Source organism: Alligator mississippiensis, chromosome 10 (genome assembly GCF_030867095.1).
Source record: "Alligator mississippiensis isolate rAllMis1 chromosome 10, rAllMis1, whole genome shotgun sequence".
Lineage (NCBI taxonomy): Eukaryota > Metazoa > Chordata > Crocodylia > Alligatoridae > Alligator > Alligator mississippiensis.
This window is the reverse complement of record NC_081833.1, coordinates 75,799,805-75,818,237: the sequence shown is the minus strand read 5'-3', so window position 1 is coordinate 75,818,237 and position 18,433 is coordinate 75,799,805. Positions and strand designations below refer to the sequence as shown.

Genomic DNA, 18,433 nt, shown 5'->3' with positions numbered 1-18,433 from the left:
TCTACGGCAGGGTCACGCTTTAGGATTTTCAACTTTTGCAATTCAGTAAGACAAAATATTTACAATCCATTGGCCAAGAGCTTAAAAGCTGTAACTTGGTTTTTCATAATCAGCGTTCATTTGTTTTTGTTTGGATGTTGCTGCTGTTGGGTTAAGAAACCCCAAACTTCCTTGCCTCAGTAGCCCTTGCACCCAAGCCTAGTGCATTTTGAAACGTCTAATGAAATGATGCTGAAGAAAGTCGTGCCTGTGTTAGTTGAAGTAAAACCTTGCTTCCTCTAATACAGTGGGCTGGAGGGCCAGTTTTAGTTATGCTTTCTAGCTTTCTTAGCAGGATTTGGGTGGTGGTTTTACTTTTTATGTTGCTGACACTCCTGCCCTGGTCCTTATTTTGCCACAGCTGCCTAAATTGTCCTGAGATCTTCTCTCTCCACCTGATTTACGTCCAGAGATGAAGCTGCTGGCATAGAAAGTGCAAATGTGGGGATTATGCATGTCCACAGTGGCCAGTTGATTTTTACAGCTTGTCTTCTCAGGAGAGGGGGCCAACCCAGAGGCAAAAAACAGGCTGGGGTCTCTTACAGGTGTTGCCTTCACTCGTGCAAACGAGCTGGTAAGGCAGGTGAGGAGTGTGTCCGTCCCAGTGCATTGCACGAGGGGGTTTCTTGGAGACTCTCCTGGGGAGGGCCGGTAGCGTGGGGGATGCTTAATCTTTGGACTTTGCAGAAGTGGGTAGTTTCTCCTTTGATGTGATTCAGATAGCAGTTCAGGATTGCTCTTGTATGCTTTTGTAAATTGTCCATGAGCGTGGAAGATACCTATGCATGCTGTATTGAAACAGATGTATGCCATGCCGTCAGTCCAAGTGGAGACTTCCTCTTGGCTCCTAGAAGTCGGTGTTCTCAGCAGGCTGAGCTGAACGAGCAGCATTAGTGAATTTGGACCCTGTGTCTGACTTAACCTGCATTCCCTTTTACAAGGCCCTTTTAAACCTTTATTCCTAGCATGAATTTCTTATCCTCTAAAGTCATGTACTTTGTAGGCCAATTTTGTATCTGTGTTGAAACCTTAAAAAAGAAGTTGTAGGTGAAACTAAAAGGATTGAATCTCCTTCCATGATTTTTTTTTTTTGGGGTGGGGGGGCCAATTGGATATCAAAGCATTGGCAGAAAAAGTAGATCTTGATTATAACCTTAATTCAAAATGTTTCACAATTGTTCCAGAGTAGTTTATGAAACTTAGTTGGGTAAGATTGGTTTCTGCTCTGAAGTTTGGAGAGATTAAAACCACTTTCTGTCACTTGTTTATAGCATAGAAGCCAAGTGCAAACATATGATCTGTAAGGAGCTTTGGGAGTGGGGTTGCTGCTTGTTTTATACTTATGGCTCTGTCGTTATTTCCTTAGCATCTTGTTTCAGTAGCTGAAGTTGTGTGTTTATAATGGGGAAGATGGTTTGATGGGCTGCTTGCAATACACAGTGCACTGCACTTACAGATAATCTGTCTGCATAGACTAGATCTACCCCTTGCGCCTCTTTGGACCAAATGGCAGCAGCACAGTTGAGACATGGAAATTCCCTGCTGTACTTGCAGATAATGGAAGGGGGAGTTGCTGACAGTTGGAGACAGACTGGCTAGATTAGATGCTCTAACCTACTTGAACTCTGTGCTGTTTTAATAGATGCGATCCACCTCGGTGCACCATTGCTTACTTACGTCCGTTTTGATGCATGATATTGATGTGACTCTTTGAGTAGTTAGTGCACAAGACAAAATGGGACTTTTACAATCTCTGACCCAGACCTGGAGCCTCTGACTCTGTTAAATGTTTAAACATAAGCCCGTGCTATTGCCAGTGTTATTAATGGTTCTTGTGGTAGATCTTCCATGCACGTTCCTTTCTCACCTGTGGTGGCCTACATTTCCGAAAGTCACTGCAAGTTTGGGTGCCTCACTGCTTTGAGTGTCACGTTTTAGACACTCTAAGGCGACTTTTTAATTTTTAAAGGGCAGGTTGGGTCCTTAATGCTTTCTGAAAATCATGCTTCCTTAAGGCCCATGAGGTGGACTACCCAAAATCAGGGGTCATTTCTACTGGCCTGTAATGTACCACGTTTATCCAGGTTTGGTGCACTGTATATTAATCGGAGCTGGGAGAAATGTGACATGTTCTAAATAGGAAGCTGTGTGATTTTGAGGCCTCCTGTATAGAGAAGTGATTGTATACAACGTTTTCTTCTTAAAGTGTGTAGCAACTTCTAGACAGGAAAATATTAAGGTCTTATTTTTCACTTGGGAATGAGATGAGCTGTCTCTTCCTGGTATTAATAACAGCCTGCTAGAAGGATGAAGGCTTTCACAAGCTCCAGCACAGTACAAGTAAAGAACGTGAAGATTGTATTCAGCTCTGTGCAAATGTAAATGATGATGATGATGATGATTGCTCAGTGGTGATGATGTTCCAAGCTAAGAGGTGCCACTTAATTGAGCTGTTTTAAGTGGCATCCCTATGTCTTGGATAGGAATAACTGCAAATGGCAGTTAGTTTGGGGAGGCAGGTAACTCAGATTTGGGAAAGTGGCATACAAATGCAACTTAACTAGACAGTCCTTCAGCCAGTTTTTCTTTTTTCTTTTTCGTGCGTGCACTTGAGAAGGGTGCCTATGTCCTTAGACCAACACAGCTACAGCCAACAACCCCCGAGAAGGGTGGCATCACAGAATGATGCTGAAATTGCAGTTGCTTATGTAACCCAGTGATGCAATGAGCAAGCTTAATTTCTGCAAGCCTCTCCGAGTAGGCCCATTTAACAGAGCATCTTGCAGGAATTTATTCAGTAACTGGTGGAATAATGAAACGGTTTGTCAGGGCTCAAAGTCCATGTTCACTGAAAACTCTACCATTACCAAAAGAGAGGAATGGTTTTAAATCCTTCTGGCAGTGTTGCACTGATGTGGCTGTGATGGTCCAGGAAATGTGTGAGGGGCAAGGATATTTAAGGGGAGTGAGAGAGTGGTATTTATTTAAGGGTCCAATATATATATGGGACCAACAGGATGGTTGGGAAAGATTATAGCCAAGTTTTCAAGCACAAAAGGCCCTTCCTCAGGTCTAGGGGAAAAAAAATCCTTTGTCTCAGCATTTACTTGCAGATGATGCTTAGCCCTGTATTGTAGTATATAGACTATACCCTTCCACTCTAAACTATCTTAGAAACATTACTGCTTTTGATACGGATGGTTCTGAGGCATGAGTCAGGAAGAAAATGTGTACTATCTTCTCTTTTGAGCTAAGAGATTGTCCACATTGATGTTAGGCTTAGTAGTCGTCTCTTTTTCAGTTGTTTCTTTCCTTTCCGTCCAGAAGAGAGAATTATACTGTAAGGCAGGATACTCGATGAAAAGATCACCTTGGTGTATTTTTTTTCTATGCAGTTGTCCTGCTTCCTTCCCCAGAAGAGGGAAATGGGAGGGTGGGAGGAGTGTGGTTCTTGTCATTCTTGCCAGAAAGGAAATTCTAACATCTTGTGTGGAGGTCAGTTCAAGACTGTTAGTAATGCTGTGAATTTTTTTAGAAGCTGTTCTATTTTAACTTGCATGAACTCCAGGTCAATAGGTTTTGTATTTAGTTTGCAAGTGCATAAGAGTACCCATTGTAACCAGCTGCATAAACTATCTGGATTCCTTCTGCTTTTTCAGGACAAAACTGATTTAAAAAAAAAAGACAGGATTATCCTTACCCAAACCACTCCATGCAAGTGTCTTGTTGTTTTAGGAATCGGTTAGACAAACAACCGTGTTGCACAACTACAAGGCTATTGCCCCCAAACACCAAGAACACCCTAACCTGTTGCAAGTAAAGCAGGGGGACTAGGACACTGTCGGTTTTGTAATAATGTTTTTGTCAGTAAAACTAGGTGGGGATTCTTTCTGGTCTGTCTAGGTTTCCTTGTTTTAGTGTGATTCTGCAGCTGTGAGATCCTTGTCCTTGCTAGTATTAAGCTGTTTTATAGAGCTCAGGAGGAGGAATGGAAAACCGGAGGGGAGCTGCTTCTCTAATAATTGCAGTGGCTGTTTAAACCTGCCTGATGCTTGCGAAGGAAGGGATGACTTCTGTGTAAGCGGTCGGGGCTTTTAATTTGTGACATTCTCAACAATATCTTTTTATCTTGACTTCTACCACCTTGTGTCTAGACAGTGGGGGGGAAAAAGATTCTGTGTACAAGTCTATTGAGGTGCCTCATTGAAGCTCTCTTCCTCTCGGTAGTTGGAGGTGATTGCGTGGCAGTTGTTATAAAAGCAGAAACTTAAACTAGGGGTGCTGTTGTAAAATCCTGCTTTAGCTTTTGGGAACAGAGAACGGGAAGGGATCCCCTGGGCCATCAAGCCCAGCTTGTTGCTATTGCAGCCACCATGTCACATAATCTTTCATAAACTACCCAGTGTGTAATGGCCCTTTTGTGAGTCAAATCTGTCTGGTCTAACACAAAAACCCTACAGCTACTGGGCTTCCGTTTGCCACGAGAGGCAGCATTAGTATCCTTGATGAGTAGATGATGATGCATTTGGTTAATTCTAAATTCTTCAAATCACTAGGGTATTTAGCTTCATAAACTAGTTCAGACCCTGAATTTGACCAGCCTCAGTCTATACCTTGTGTTGTGAATCCTATTCATGTGCTTACCCAACCAACACACACACCCCCTTTTATTTTATTTTATTTTATTTTATTTTTTGTTACTTGGTTGGGTATTTTGAATGCCAGTTTGAAGATAAGGTTATTGGCGCGCTTCACTTTTTGGGGTGGGTTGTTTATGCCTTTCTACTCAAGGAACACAGAAGTGTTAAGTTTCCCGAGGCTGCCCTGGACCAGTAAGTGCAGCTGCAGAGATCACTGCAGCACGTGCTGCCTAGTTCACTGCTGTGTATTCCAAAGCAGGTGCAGCGTCCTTTAGCATAAACCTACTTCCAGAAAGGAAAATCACGGGATATGTTTTGTCAGTGTGGAGGAAGTCTGGATAAGTTGCCATGCAATTACATGGGTACAAACATTTAAGATCCCTGAAATGGGCAGGAAGCTGCTTGTTTGAAGAACTGTTGCTCAGTATTTTCCAATGGCCTTTGTACCATCACACTGAGTGAAAGGAGAGCTGATATAAAAAAGTGAGCATCATAATTTGACATGAATTTGCACTTTCCATTCCTACCCTAGCCGCCACAAGCTAGCAGAGAGCAGATTTAGATTGGACATTAGGAAGAACTTCTTCACAGTTCGAGTGGCCAAGGTCTGGAACGGGCTCCCAAGGGAGGTGGTGCTCTCCCCTACCCTGGGGGTCTTCAAGAGGAGGTTAGACGAGTATCTAGCTGGGGTCATCTAGACCCAGCACTCTTTCCTGCTTATGCAGGGGGTCGGACTCGATGATCTATTGAGGTCCCTTCTGACCCTAGCATCTATGAATCTATGAATCTTGTCACTTTGCTGCTCTTGCCATTTAGCTTGTAGTGGTGGTTAAATGAAGAAAACACTCACGCATCCTCTAGAAGGAGATTACAGGAGAAGGGAACTTGATTGGAGTGGCTGGGCAAAAACCAAAAGGTATCGGAAAGCTAGCTGCAATCACTGGATGGGATCTTTACGCCCCCTGACCTGTTTCAGGCTTATTTTTAGAAGGTCTCGCTAGAGAGGAAAGCAGGGAGAATGCACTTTCAAGTTGCATCAGGATTATTACTGACAACCTAAAAGCCATGAGGATCACTCTTTCTAGGAAGAATCTGCAGTGTTGTTACTAAGCTGCCCAAGTGCCACGAATGAGTTGACCTAGGCTGGGACAGTTCAGTGTCTCGGTTCTGGATTCTTGTTCAGTTTTTGTTCTCCTACTTCATGTCTGCTGTTTCATTTTGTTTGGAGAAGAGATCGACCCATGCTTTGGTTCAGTTAAGGAGGGCGTTGCATGGTCACTTTAGTTTGGGGCATCAGCAGGGGACATCTGCAAAGTAGCCAGCCATGTGGATAAAACTGCTAACGACTCTTGACTCTTGCAAGTTGAGACATACTAAAGGCAGAAGGGACTAATCTGACCAGCTACATCCCACAGGGCAGAGAATTTCACCTAGTGTTTCCTGCAGCGCCCATGGTTTCTAGTTGAGGTACACCAAATCGTTTTCTCAGGAAGGTGCTCGGTCTTGCTTTAGACACTTCAAATGGTAGGGGGGGCACTGCCTGTCATTCCTGGATCACGCTCCAGGATCTGTACCTTACTTCCAGAAGGCATTTCTTTGATGTCAGCTTGCAGCCGGATCCTGTTAGGCCTTTGTCTGCCTATATTCGAGTCCTCTTCTCTCAAAAGCCTTGTCCTCAGAGTGCGTACTTGTAGCCCATGATCAAGCCACCTATTAAATTTGTTCTTTGTTAAACTTAAATAGGTTGTTTCTCTTGCCTTTTCACTGGAGGTTAGGTTGTCCAGACCTCAGAGATTTTTATCTCTTTCTCTAAACCATTTCAATGTGTCAAGGTTTATTTTAAAGAGAGGATACCAAAACTGGACACAGTGTTTCAGTAATGGGTTCAGTAATTGCTGCAGGGCTTTTTATAAGGCCCATCAACTTCTACTTGATATTTCTCTGCATTTGTCACCTCTGCCACCACATTGTGCTTGTCAGTCCTGTTCAGCTGACACCCCCCCGTCCCATTCTGAGCAATTATTTTACAGTATAGCGTCCCCTCCTATTGGTGTGGCCTATGCTGTCTGTTCCTAGATGTATTTCCTTGTATTTAGCTGTCTTACTCTAGACTGTTACCCTGTTCACTGCATGCTGGTGTGGGGAGAGATGCCTGCCAATTGAGATGGGGCTCAGGCAGATGTTTGAAGTGGAGAATTTCCACCTCCCTTCCTCTTCTCACTCCCCTCTTGGTGTCAGGCTCCAGAGTTCCCTTACTGAACAGTTTGACTTTGCAGAATAATACCAAGTCTCATTGTAGGATTCCCTGTTTGCACCAAAGGGGCTTGCGCCAGTTTGCTTCATCTCGAAGAGGAATGGTCTGGAGGTGTTGCACACTAGAATAAGCTTGGGGGCTCCAGAAGTTTTAATGTTAAGATGTAGAGCTGGGGTGGCAGCAGATGCGAACTCAGACAGAGGTGATGTTGCTGTCTGTGGCGGTACGCTGTATCGGAAGCCCTTCTTTTGGTGCTTTAGCTGCATGCCTGTTGTTGGGTAACTACTAATACCTACTCATAAAGTGCTCTTCTAAAGCAGGAGAATTCACTGCTGCTTGCACATAATATTGTGCTTAGGCTGGTTTCTTTTAATGCTTTGTACATGTGTGATTACAGCTGCTCTTTGGAAGAGATTTGTCAAGGCTCTAAAGGTCAGAAACATTAGTTGTACTGATAGCTACTGCTGAAGCCTTTAACGGAAAGTTCACAAGAAAGATCTAGGGGAGCCTTTGAGGTTCCAGGGGCAAGAGTTAATAGGTCTGTGGCTTTCTAGATTTTCGCTCAAGCTTTTGTGCATTGCACTTTAGGCCCTGCCTTGTTTCCTATCGAGGAAACCAAAGGTCTGTTGGTGTTAGTCATGTCACTGAAAAGGAAAAACACTCTTACTATAGTTCGTACAGATTTCTGTGTTCCCCTTTGAGCAACCTGTCAATAGACACTTAGAATGGTTAAGGGGCTTGCTTAGAACTAGTGGAGGCCTCTTATGCACAATAGATCAACCTGAAAACTGCATGTATGTCTGATCTGCCGGAACAAGTCTGGTCTCCACTGTTGGCACAGAAGGGCCAACTTCATCCACGAGCTATTATCGAAGGTTGCTAAATGAAACTGCAGAAACTAGTTTGACTTTCTGCTAATCAGCCCAGCTAATAGGAGACCTAGGGTGAAGGAAGAGATGAGAACACACTTGTGAATAATTAACATTTTATAGAAATACACACAACGTAGGAGACGTCTAGGCACAGTAGAAACTCTTCAGGTTCCTTTTAATCTCTTCTGCCACCTTCCATAATCAGGAAAAAACCGAGCTGCTGAAACAAGTGAATTGAAGCCTTCTGCTTTTGCTAACTGCTGTGACCATTTTGAGATCTCAATTTTTGTTTTACTTGCCAAGTATTTTTCAAATAGCTTTAACAGATTTTTTTTCTCGGGAAGAGTAGCAAGTTGTTATACAACTTTAGGTATTAGTCATTCTGATGTGTTCATAGGCGTAGAAGATCTGAAGTTTTTGATCTAGAGAAAACGGCTAACCAGTAAGAATGGGAAGGTAGTGGGTCTTCAGTATATTTGAAGAATTCATTGTGTTCAGCTGTCTCCACTGTGGCAGTGGTTTACAAAAGACTGTATTTAGAATCCATACAACAATAATAGCTGGTTCTTGAATACACAAATACGCAAGGTAGGCATTGCTTGGGTAGCTTTCTTCTGGCAACATTAATGATTTGATTTGTATTCAAACTGTGTGAGCAGTTTACTTACTTTTCTCGACCTATTGAAATGAATAATCATGCTTTTATTTGGACTGCTAGAATCTTACAGCAAATAGAGGCAGAAGGGTACCATAGACATCCGCAGTGAGAGAATTTGAATTTTTGAAACATCTGTGACATGGACAGCAATAGATATCTATAGTCTTGTAGGATCCTTCAACATTCACTTTGTTCTGAAATGCAGTTCCTGATTTGTCAGATGGTGTAAATAGTATGATAAAAGCAATTTAACAAAGGTAAAAAAAAGAAATTGTGAGTCTAAGCAAAAACATTTAAGCAACAGAACATTGGCGCTAGCTATATTGTTTAAACAAATGACAACCTGGATGTTCGCACTGTCTTCACTGGAGCTCTGTAAATACTTTATATGAAAAAAGAGATGGTGGTTTTTATGCTTTTGGGGTTTACAAAAGGAAAGTGGGGGCTTTCTCTTTCTCTGCCTCTTGACAGCCTGCTAGTTGCTGCTTTTGGTAAAGACACAACAGGAGCTTTGGATGTATACCTTTCTAATCTTTCTTTACATCCAAAGGCTAAAATATAGCAGCTTGACTTTGAGGTCAAGTAGATATAGACTAGCCAAAGTGTATTATGTGTATCTACATCTTCTTTGGTTAGTCTGTAAGGTGCAAATCTGCCCTGATGTCTACATGGTATGACTTACAGAGCTCCTTAAAATTATTAACCAAAATTTTCCATATTTTTGACAATCTGAGAGCTCTGTCCATTTGCAGCTTACAAACTCAGGGTGTTTGTCAGAAGGTGGGACTCCTTCTTCATATTTTGATTCTCCCCCTGCCCCACCTCCCCAGCTCATTCATAGTTAGGATAATCTGACTGCTGTTGAAATCTTTCCCATAGACTCCATAATGCCTCCTTAGTAGTTTAAGATTGCTGACTCCTGGTTTTTTAAAAAACAATACTGACAAATACACGTCAGACCCTTAACAAAAGTGAGCATGTTGAGCTGTGAAGATGCCAGTGACACAATTAGAGTACAAGTATTATCACTCTTGTTTTGCTTTATTGGAGTCTAATTTCCATGTGCTTGGTTGTATTAAAATAAATCGCAGTGCGTCCTCTGTGTGCTCTTCCTATTGGCATAAGCCTGACAACGGTCAGCAGTAAATCCCACTGCACAGAGGCTTTTCCAGCCAGCGTAGATGGGACAAGCCTGCCTTCAGCTCTGCTGGAGAAATTGTGATTAAGACTTTGTTTGCTATTGCAGATGGAAACCACTGGCTGGATTTTTCTGTTACAGGTACCAGCCTTGACTCTTTTATACTGAAAAAAACAAAACAAAAACTTGGGGGTGCTCTTTGGCCCATTTGTGAAAACTAATTTTGCTTGCAAAGCAGAGGGGAGGGTAATGTCTCCTTTTGCAGAGGTGAATGTCTACAAATATTGCCAGGAGGTTGGTAACTCATAGGTCAAAGGGATATGTAATGCCATTGTCTCATGGCATTGCACTCCCGTTACCCTTTCTTTTATTTTCTTGAAACTTAACCTGCTGTCACAATATATGAACATGGATTTCCTTTTTCAACACCAAGGAGCGTGAAACAATGGTGGTATTCAGGTTCTGGCATGTTGCATGAAGCTGCATGAGTAATTTCATTAGACTAACCCCAACATGTTTGAGGCACTGCAAAAAATATTTTCAGATGTGTTCAAATTCACTAACCATGCATCTTTGAGTTGCTCATTTGAGATAATGGTGCTTATCTGGAAGTGTAAGTTTATCAATCCCTTGTGCATTCCTGAGTGTGCATCCTTTATATAGTACTCTTGAAGACCCCTCATTGAAATCCATTCTTTCCCTTAAATTCTGTGTTGTAGTGAAACAGATGAGCACGGTGCGTCTGCATGTATTTGGTGGGGGGGAAGCACGTGCTTCTCCCTGAAGAGACTTTCAAATGAGCCTGTGACTAAACCAGCAGCTAAAGTCAGTGTTGGTTCCATAGGTGTCCTGCTTCATTTTGGATCACCATCAAATCTGAATTAATGCAAGTTAGTGTCTGCTAAATCAAAATATACTTGTATTGCTTTGCAGCTTAAAGGCCTGCTCTCTTTGTATTTACTTTTCAAATGCATTCATTACATGTTCTTAGCATAATGATAAAAGCTCCTGTGTGTGCTTATCATCATCATCATACCATGCGCTACATGGATACCTATAGCTATACCTATACATGCACATGCCACTGCACTTTAAATAGGTTGTGGAAATAGACAGATTTTTCCATATATATATTTTTTTAAACGGAGATTTTTTTGGGGATTTTTTTCCCCCTCCATGGAAAACTAGGATCCCTGTTTATCATACACCTTGTGTCACAATGAAAGTTCTGCATCTGACGTAGTTATTAAAACCATATCTAGTTTTATACTTTTTACTCAATGCCATCAGTCTGTTATGTCATCTTCTGACTTGCTTTTGGACCGAGTCAGTTGTTTTGGATCGGAACTTCCTGATTTTTTTTTAAAGTGCTATAAATATCCATATTTAACCTTAACATGGGCAAGTATTAATAATTTGAAATTTTTTTTCCAAATTCACTTTGTGTGGTTGTAAAGTGTTTTCATTTTCAGAGCACTAGATATCCAGCTTCTTTTCGATAAAGGTGTAAGGGATGCTTTTATGAAGGAACTGCAAGTATGCCAAGTAATTGCCTAATCCCAGACTTTTTCAGAGCAGATGTAAGCAAAAGGCATGCCATGCACTATAAATCTGGGAAGCCTACAGATTTTTGTCAGCAGATGCAGCAAAAAGAATCAATAACTCATCATTGGGCAAGGGCTGGTGACGATGCATTTTGCATTAGCTTGCATCTGCTGGAGAAGAGAGGCTGGTAGGAAGACTTCAAACGGCTGGAGTAGAACTGAGTCCACTTACCTAGAGTTTCTCTCTTACTATGTTAACATTATGAAGAACCACAGCAGTTTCTCAGCCCTCTTAAACCAAAACCTGATGTCCTTGAACACTTTATTTTCTTTTATTTTTATGCCACAGTTTCATTGCAAAGTAAATTTAAAATTCTACCATTTTGATATCGTATTGCAGAATGACCTAGTTGATTTGTAGCTGCAGTTAACTTTTGAAGATGCAGTGCAGGGTTGTATGGATTACACGAACAGTCATCAGTGTGCGCTTGCAGAAAGAAGGCAGCAGCAGGGAATGCAGTCATGCATTAGCTTCTGAAGCACAAAGTTTTCAGCAGAATGCAACTCTAAGGAAAAGTTGGATGGGGAAACTCTTTCTTACTTTCCAACAGGTTAGTGTAATGTGTACTTTTTAAACCAGTGACCCCTAAAATGTATTCAAATAGGTGGATGTTGAGGTCTAAACAGCTACCTTGAATAGTTGCTTTCCCAGCTGCCAAGTGTACTGGCTTTTTGGTTTCAGAACAATTGGAAGATCTTGTGTACTACACATACATTTAGCAGGCCAAGTCTGCTGTATGGGACGTGTTTGACATCACTCTTCTACAGTAAATTCTTTGTCTAAATAGAAACATTTTGAATTACTACAGAATATAGCTAGTTTCTTCCTTACAGTGTTAGCAAAAATTGAAACTGTAACGCTTGGTGCCTTTGCGCAGTACATGCATAAGCTTAAATTCATGTTGTGTATATCTTAAAATATTACTGGAGTATTAAATACAATCCTACGTGAACATCTTGCCCAAGAAAGGGAACGTCGGCTAGAATCTGTTGTGAAAATTGCATTTTTGTAGTTCACGGTACAGGATTTCTTTTGACTTCTTGTAGCAGTTTGGTTGATAGATTACCCTGGTGCTTCCCAGGCAGTAGAATAAAGTGTTCCTGGACTTCCAGAGTGGGAGAATTGAAGTTCAGCTACGATTTTTGTTTTAGTTTATTTGCTTGCTTTTTCTGCAAGTGAGAACTTCTTTTTAAATAAAGCCATTCTTATAATGGAAATTGTTTTCACTCATAAGCTTCCTTAAAGGTAAGAGGCGCTATATGAATGCGAGGCATGCCCTAATATCCTGTATCATGAGCTTCCCCCTTCACAATTGCACAGTATCCCTCCGACACTCCAGGAATTGCTTGCATGAAAGAGGGGTGTTTGCCCAGTCTTTGATGTAACAGTCTCTTTCTCTCCTTTTAACATGAACAGGACAAGAGATTAACCAGTATCCTTTCTACTTCCCCTCTCGCCTCACCCTCCCATCTGTTCATCACTTCCTGAAAAATACTCTTTGGCTCCAGCATTTTCTTCCTCTGGCCCTGCCCAGGCTTTCCTGTTGCCTGGTCCTTTCCCCAGCATCTTTCCTTCCTATTAGGTTGCCCTATTCCTTTTGAGGTTTTTTTGTTTTGTTTTTTCCACGTGGTGGCTGACGGCTCCACTCCAGCTAGTAACCAGTGACAAGGGGAGGTGGTTTGGGTCCTGTGCTTAGTGTTCATTCCTCCAGTGCTGGAGTTTCCCTTTGTGTCAGTCCAAGAATGAGAGGTGCTCCAAGCAACTCTTGGGGATCTTCCAGTTCCCTTTGCCCAGTGACCTGGGAATTTGCAAACCCCTCCTCAGATGACCAGGGCTCCTATCATTGCTTGGGTACCATTCACCTAGAAATCGGACTTTCCCTAGGTCTGCCTAGGCTGCAGTCACCCTGTTGTGTTGAGGCAAGGCCCGTTCAGAGGCAGACCTTCAAGTGCCACTTCCTATCCTTAACAGGAGCAGCATGGCATAAGACTACAACAGAAGATGGCTGTAAGGCATGAACACCGAATCCGACTGGGATTCACAAGGTGAATGAAGTTCTGATAAGCTGTCACATTGCGAAAATAGGCGGGTGTAAGACTGTAATGGCTGTGTTGTGGAGAAACAGCATGGAGAGAGCGATGCCTACAGCTCAGTTTATCCATTGGGATCTTGTGATGGAAAAGGTTGGGAGCACGAATCTTTGTGAGGCAGTGGATAAGTGCAAATGTGAGTCGGAGACTGAAGTAAAAGGGTCAACCTAGCAAAATTACTGGGACTCTGTGGAACACGAGACTGGAAAGAGCACCTTGCTCTGCAATCGGGAATGGACAAGGTCACTGCAAATGTCTCCTAATTACCATGGTGGTTGGGCTGGTTACTTATACTCATTGCACTGACACAGAGAAGTGGTAGACTAGAGCGGAGCCTTTGTTTCTAGGGGCTGGTCGTGCCTGCACACTATTCATCTCAACACAGAAGAGAGAAATGAGAATGGGTCTCGAGTGGGTGCGGGTACCCCTCGAGGGTCACGGAGGTGAATGCAGTGTTTCCTGGAACACTTCGGAGAGGAACCACCTTGGCTGTTTTCCTCTTGTTCATTCACTGCTGGCTTTTGTTCACGTACAGTTCTGGGTTTTCATCTGCTGTGGCGTGTGCTGTGCCTGTTTCGCTTCCTGTGAAGGGGTTGGTGATGCAGAGATCCCTCCCTGCCTTGGACTTGTTGGAAACTCCTGCTTTCAGTCACTAGCTTGTATAACATGGGAACTTGATTGGGCTTTCGAGGTTTGAAGGTGCATGTATATTTGTATTCATTCTGTAGCCCAGTCGCATCTTTCTCCTGGTGTGATCATGAGAGTTGCTTTAATCCAACAGATTGGGTGGAGGTGTATGGACCCTTTACGTTACTTGGTCAGTCTGCTCCATGCTTGTATGTTAGATGAAGTATTTCCACTGAGAGGAGGGAAAGAGTATATTTCCTCAGACTAAGAATGTTTTGGAATGGTTTACTTGACTTGCAGGTAAGTTTCCTGAAATGAATCAGTTGTCTGCAGAAAATCCCAATTTAGAGCCTGCTTTTACTATTGACAGTATAACTCAGAGTGGACCTATTTGGTCACGAAGCTAGAGGGACTATTCTAGAGTCGGAAGCAGGAAGAGCCATTCTTTAGTGATGGTCCTGATGTAACTCACTGCTCTGAACTGGACGTTAGCCCTCAAGAAAGGGACTTGCACGTGGACAAAAATGACTAGGGTGGAAAATTATTCTTATAGAGCCTTGTTCTTGGGCATGTGCTGAGCTTCTGGGACATTGTACCAAAATAAGTCTCTTCCCCCCCCCCCCCCCCCCCTTTTTTTTAAAGATGAGCAAACTTGTCTTGTGGATTTGCAGATGTTTATTGCTTTGCTTTTTCCCCAGGAGCACCCCTTCTCCCCTTGTCTAGATTTCTACAGAATATTATCAGTGAAAGTATTTGGGTTGCCTATGTGTGTTTTGGGTGTTGCATAAGGGTGCCCAAGCAGTCCTCTTGAGCTCTTGTTACTGCATCTGTATGGGGCTTGGAAACCCCAGATTTCGCATCCTTTCAGCAAATTTCATACCTGAGAGAGATGGTTCCTTCCAGGTCATGTTGCTGCTCCAAAACTGGTTGATGGACTGGACTCGCTTTCTTTGCATCCCTTGTCACTAACTTACATTTGTGAACTGGCCTGAGAAATATTGGCTTCCAGTTTTTTTTGTTAATGCCTCTGTTTTGGGGGGTGGGAGGGGTAAATGGCTGATGCAAGGAGGATACGACACCAAGCCTTCCCTGCGTTTTGGGACAGTTCAGCATAGCTTCTCTTAGCCACCGGATTTGCGCTAAAGCTTTTTGGTTACTCTTGGAATTCTTGTGGAAGGCTTTCTTCAGTTTATTCTAGTAGATAGCTCCTGAAGTGACTGGTTTGGCTCTTAGGAGCTTGGGAGACCTTGCATCATTTCTACCACTTCGGGTTATTGTCAGTGTCTGTCAGACTTTCTCCAATTGCAGGGATTGGTTCCTGGTGTCACTGTTTTTCTTCTGCTGTCCTGATCACATTGGTTCAGTGCGTTTGGTTCTGATTTTATACACCCCAGTGATCTTTCTGTATTATGCTTACACTTGTGTATTCAAGATATGTAACAATACCCAGGCTTTAAAAGCACCCAGGCCTTGATCTGCCCTAGCTTTTAAAGCTGATTGCAGGATAAGCAAGGCTTGTGAATTAACGGAGAATCATTCCAAAAGGTCAGAGGTGTACGTTAGGGATATGAAGTTGGTTGAAGAAATCTGTAGAATGGTTTTTGCATCATTCTTCTTAACGTGCTCTTGCATCGACCTAAATGTTTGGAAGTCTAATAGGAACCCCCCCCCAAAAACCCCTGAGCTGTGATTTATACTTTGTATGGCATTGTTTTGTTTTGAAGCATCCAGTGCTGTGTATGCATTTTGCCTTATATAGCTAACTGACTATTTTCCTTCCCAGAGGAGTGGCATTTATGAGCAAAAATCTGCTAACGTGAAGCAAATAAGTGGACGTTTTTAGTTTTATTAACGTTGGACATAAGTCTTGGGGTATATCCACGATGCTAAATTAGCCTTTTGCTTTTCCAGGCATTTATCCCACCCCTACTCTCTCCCTCCACACACAAGGCTCCAGTATCCCTTTCTTTGCCTTTAGGATCCATGCTTCTTTGCATGGCTGGAGGCGTGAGTTAAAGCCTGAGCTATAATTTGGTTTGGAACTAATCTCCTTTATAAATTCAGAATTCATCACCTGAAACACATCCTTAAAAAGATGCGGCACAAGAATGGTTAATAAAAAGCCCCATCTTTTCTAATTGGTGATTTGCTCTTCAAATTAAAAGGGTATGCCAGCTTTCCCAACCATCACAGTTCTGCCTGAATTTACTTACTGTTCCCACTAACACTGAAGATTATTGTAACCGAACCAGATTGGAGAAGAAGCTTCTCTTTTTTGCAGCTGAATGGGTCTAACGCCACTTTGAACACAGATTTCCGTGGTGCTTGGAGATTTCTTGCTGCAACGGGGAAGAAAATATTTTTAAAAATAGGAAAATGTGATTGTAAAATTGCAAAATTGGTAGAGGGACTTGGGGACAGGCGTGGCCTATTTTCAGCTATCTGGGAAAGATTAATTACATTTCAGTTGCTGACGTCCCAGTAAGTGTCGTGAAACCCATTTCTTGTTCCCATCCCTGACGACGGGCTCTCGAAGCCGGAAGTCATGGGAGTAGATGCAAACCTGATGACTGGTTTGCATTGGGTGTATATTTTGGTTTCCTTTGTGCGTTTGGTTATGTTTTTAAGTAAAGTTACAATTAACAGTATACTTTTTTTAGTATTTACACGAACTAATTGTAGTGTTCTCTTTCAGAATACAGGTTTGCTTTGGGACACACCCCTGTTGGATTTAATACCTGCCCTGCTAGCGACAACTTTCAGCTATGGAATCGGTAAATATTTGGGTTACTTGCTTTTTGTCCAGTGCACTTGCTTTTGTCTAGTATTACTTGTATACAGAATCCAGGTACTAAAGCAGGCATGGTGGCCATTTTTCATTTGCCTCTGATCTTTGTACAAGGAAGGTGGATGTTGTAAACCTTGTATTAGGTGAGATGAACTGGGTTAGATTCCGTTTAAGGAATGCCTGTCTTTTATTAGAAATACCTCTTAATTCCAAATGTAAGAAGGTTTTCTTTACAAATAAATACTAAAAGAAGTGATTGTGTTTGGACTGTCTAGCACTGGTTTGCGTAGCTTCATTAAAGTTCATAGACCTTCCTGATGTCTGTGGCTGTACCCTGTGTCAGTGTGAGGTACTTTCATTTTTAATATGAAATGGGTCGTGGGCCTTTAGTGTATCCCTCACTCCCAAAAAGTACCTTTTTAAAGAGACTGAATTAAAAATGCAGCTTGTCTCTCTTCCATCTGTTTGTGGTAATTAATGCAACTGAAAGTAGTAGGGGTTAGACTTCAGTATTCTTTTTGCCCAAAAGTAATGAATTAAATCTTTGTAATATTACTGCTATTCATGCGAGCTGTTAAGGACTCGCATCATTGTAATATACTAGCTGTGGAAATTGATAGATTCTTTTTTTTATACATAAAAGCTATTTGTTGGAGTGACTAATTGAGTGTGGAGTATGTGTGAATTTACATAAGGTTAATTTGAGATGGATTATGGGGGAGACCATGGATTGCAAAAAGCAAAATGCTAGTAGCCTAACCAAGGGAGAAGAACTTGCATCTGCTCTTTCGCAAGTATTGGCGGTTCCAAAGAGCAGAAGCAGCCATTGTATATCCTCATAGAAAGCTGGTTTTCCCCTTTTCTCATGGTGCAAACCATCAGCTTCTAGCTGGGGAGAGTTGTGGAGGGATCATTGGGGGATGAATGTTGAGGTCCTAAAATACTCTGGTGAAGGATGTGCAGTAAACCTAGAGGGAGTGTTCTGGTTCTGTCTTGGGGCTCGAGATGCTTGATTGACTTGTGCTTTATGCAGCAGTGAAATGGTTGTAATTTAGTTATCATTGTATGCTCATCGCTTTTAATAAAGGAGACTAATTCCCTGATAAATAGAGATCCTGCTGAATCAGGTGGCTTGATATACAAGTTTATGGGATTTATTTTTCTCATTTGGATTTTGAAAACAAAGCCTATTCTACTAAGTATGCCCCTGTTAATATTCAAGTATTTGGATTCAGATGAGATGCTCTTTCACTTTCCCTTAGTGGGTATAAATAATAATAAAAACCTTCCGTGGTGAAAGGGAGCACAAGCCAGGCATCAACAGCTCTCCCCTGCTGCAGCCCAGCAGTTAAAGTGTGATGGAGGAGGGGAGCCCTTGGTGTGGTGTGCAGGAGAGACGGATCTCCCTGATGGCCCTTCAGCTCAGACTTCTCTGTGTCATCATGCAGCCTTCACAGCAGACGTAAAGTGCAGCGTTCATTACCAAACTGGACTTCAGAATTAGATATGAGTGATGATGATTTGCCTTATTCGTCTAGATTGTGCAGTAAGCAGCGCAAACAAGGCTGTGTTTTTGCTTAGATTCGCTCTCTTTCAACTACAAGAAACTGCATTGAGCAGATGCTTATACATCCTACTGCACTTGCGATGGCATGTGAGCTGTATGAGCTAGTATAAGATCTTATGGTCGATTATGCTTATATTGTGCATTGTGTATTGTGC

General features: G+C 42.2%; 1 protein-coding gene across 2 annotated transcripts in view; it reads left to right on the top strand.

Annotated features, from left to right (window-relative positions):
* The window catches only part of ANKRD11 (ankyrin repeat domain containing 11), a 187,363-nt gene that overhangs the window by 14,205 nt on the left and 154,725 nt on the right, over nucleotides 1-18,433 (top strand). For both annotated transcript variants that reach the window (XM_014600269.3, XM_059713968.1), the window contains exon 2: nucleotides 16,619-16,697. The gene's annotated coding sequence lies outside the window, so the exon portion shown is untranslated. The remainder of the gene's footprint in view (nucleotides 1-16,618; nucleotides 16,698-18,433) is intronic.